The sequence below is a fragment of the Vombatus ursinus genome, unplaced genomic scaffold (genome assembly GCF_900497805.2).
Source record: "Vombatus ursinus unplaced genomic scaffold, bare-nosed wombat genome assembly UNPS02014797.1, whole genome shotgun sequence".
Taxonomy (NCBI): domain Eukaryota; kingdom Metazoa; phylum Chordata; class Mammalia; order Diprotodontia; family Vombatidae; genus Vombatus; species Vombatus ursinus.
In genome coordinates this window covers 5,777,110-5,779,946 of record NW_020954575.1, presented here as the reverse complement: position 1 = coordinate 5,779,946, position 2,837 = coordinate 5,777,110, and the positions used below count along the sequence as shown (strand labels likewise).

Below are 2,837 nucleotides of genomic sequence, written 5' to 3'. Positions count from 1 at the left end.
GGGGGCAAATGGAATAAAGATAAAGTGCTTAGAGGGGAAGATGGGCAAGAGGGAAGATGGGTGAAGGTTTGGGGTAACTGAAGTGAGAAGACCCCCACCCATCCCATCCCCAGAAAAGGAGAGAGGAAGGGACTCCAGGGTGAGCTCAGGGGAGCAGCAGGTGGGGGAGGGGCAGGGCTCAGCGGATGTGGGCACCAGGCTGGAGGGCCCGCCCACCTGCCCACCCCACCCCCTTCCCTCATGGGGGGGCAGGGAAGAGGACAGGAGGCAGGAAGCAGCCCCAGAGTGGGGCCCCCCCTCCCGGGGGTGGGGGAAGAGAGAGCATGAAGTGGAGGAAGGAGATGGAGATCTTAGCTGAGCTGAGGATCCAGAAGCCATGCTGAAGAAGGCTACCTGGGACCCCAACCCTATCTGTCCCATTCCCCCAGTATCTCAAAACACTTCAGTTTAAGACTCTGGGCACTGTGGAATTGGGAGGAATCAGTCCTGGGGAGATCTTCAAGAGAGGGTGAGAATCTCTACGGATCCAGAGAAAGGGGGGAACCTCTAGAAAGACCAAGTGCTTCTTTGCACTAGGGTCCATGGGACCACCCTTTGGTCCCCAACTACACACAGCCTCTCCACCTCAGCTCTCAACTTCACAGTCCCTACCTCCCCTTCATACATACAGATGAAAGGACTGACCAGTTTGATTCCCCTACCCCATAGCATCATCCCCTCGCAGAGCCCTAAGGTAGAAGAAAGGGACAACAGGATAGGGGGAAAAGGAATTGAGGCTCGGATGGAGCACAGAAGATTTAGACCTGGAAGTGACCTTGGAGGTCACTGACGCCAATCTTCTCATTTTACAGCTGAGGAAACTGAAATCCCAGAGAGGTGAAATTGTTTTCCCCAGGATCACATAGCTTTAGTAAGTATCTGAAGCAGCATTTGAACCCAGGTCTTCCTGATTCCAAGTCCAGTGTTCTAACCACTATTCTATCTAGCTGCCTCATAACAGGACAGAGGTCAGCTCCGGTCTTGCAAGCCAGGAGAAAGGACGATGGTGAGAGAGGAGAGAAAATTGTAAAGCTAGTAGGTCATATGGGATAGAATCAGCAATGCAGAAATGGGGCTGTGCTCCTTTAAGAGACCCCTTTACTCCCTACCCCAGACCCTGGGTGGAGGGGAAGTAGCTGCAAGGAGTGATAAGGGAGATAAGAGTATCATGTTTGTACAGTAACCTGGGTTTCTGAACTCCCACCCCTCAGACTCTCTTTCTCTGAAGTGTCCTTTTCCCTCAAGGAATTACCCCAGGTCCCCTCAGCAAAACTTTTTGTCCTTCCCTGAAGAGTGGTTCCCCCCTCCCCAAGTACTGCCCTGGACGAGGTCCCTAGAAAGTCTGAAAAAGAGAAGAAGTCTAGGAGTCCCATAGGAAAACACAGCTGAGAAATGCCTTAGGAATAATCTAATCCAACCCCTTCATTTTACAGATGGAAACAGCTAAGGCCCAACAAAGGTCAGAGACTTATCTAAGGTCATACAACTAGTAAGCAAGAGAGTCAAAATTCAAACCCAATTCTAGAGAAAATAAGCTTCTTGAGCTGGTATGCTGGCACCAGTTCCAACTGGCTCTGGAGAGCTGGTTGTTAAATTTTCAGTGTGATCATTTACACTTTAGAAATTGCCAAACGGTACAAATCAGGGCTTGATTTATTTTTGTTGTTGCTGATTGTCTAGACTTAAAAGAAGTGATGGGGAAATTCTTAATAATGCAGATTAAACTTTAAAGTGTTTCCTGCACACACATTTCCCACCCCACCCCCCAGCTAGTTGTTAAGCTTTTACCAGAACATCCCTGCTTATTGACTTGACTTCTAGAGACTACCAACTCAGCATTCTTTCCACTGCGACATTCTCTCTTTACAACGTGAACCTTTTTACTTGTACTCAATTCCTCTTCCTCTGTAAAGATGTGTGAAGAAGACCTTGGAAACCCCAAGAGTAACCTAGCCCAACCTGCTACAGCAGGTTCCACAAAATTGGAAGGACTTCCAGTACAGGTCCTTAGATCGGATGGCCAAGGCCTGGCCTACCATCACCAGAAGAATGGCCTTGGAGTGAAGAATGATTTTCAGCTTCAATTCACAAAGTGAGTTATATAAGGACAAAAGACCCTTTTGGATGAAATCATAGCTCTTTGATGTATTGAAATCTGTGTAAAAAACCTTTACAGGGATCCTGGATTCTAATCTTGGCTCTGATACCAATTAGCTTGTTCGATCTAGAACAAATCCCTACTCTTACCTAAGCCTCAGTTTTCTCTAAGGTTCACTAACTCTCAGGAGTCATCCTTACTCTGCACTTCCACGTCCCATCTTCCACGGTATCCCCAGGGTAAAGAGAGGCATTGGGTGTACCCATCACCTCATAGTTCTCCCTACTCTATCTCAGCATCTTGGGCTTATCACCTGCCAGTTTTCTGAGGAGGGCCCCAAAGTAAGACCTGCCTCCCCTACAGAATCTCCCCACACCTTACCTTGACTTTGTTAGGAGTTTCATCATGTTGCCACCATGGGTGAGACTAAGATAGAGAAGAGATGAAAAGGAAACTGGTCAATAAGGGGCCCACTGCAACCTGGGTTTGGGGGGGGCTAGAAATAATATTTTATTTTTTCCAATTACATGTAAAGATAGTTTTCAACATTCACTTTTTATAAAATTTTGAGTTCTAAATTTTTTCTCCCACCCATCACCCTTCTCCAAGACAGCAAGCAATCTGATATAGGTTACATGTGTGCAATTATGTAAACATATTTCCACATTAGTCATGTTGTGAAAGAAGAAATAGAACAAAA

At 47.0% G+C, this 2,837-nt stretch overlaps 1 long non-coding RNA gene across 1 annotated transcript in view; it reads left to right on the top strand.

Annotated features, from left to right (window-relative positions):
* Nucleotides 1-876: 876 nt before the first annotated feature.
* Nucleotides 877-2,837, top strand: part of LOC114049322 — a 3,019-nt gene continuing 1,058 nt past the window's right edge. Inside the window, exons 1-2 of the long non-coding RNA XR_003569852.1 lie at nt 877-910; nt 1,953-2,131. This is a non-coding gene — a long non-coding RNA (uncharacterized LOC114049322). The remainder of the gene's footprint in view (nt 911-1,952; nt 2,132-2,837) is intronic.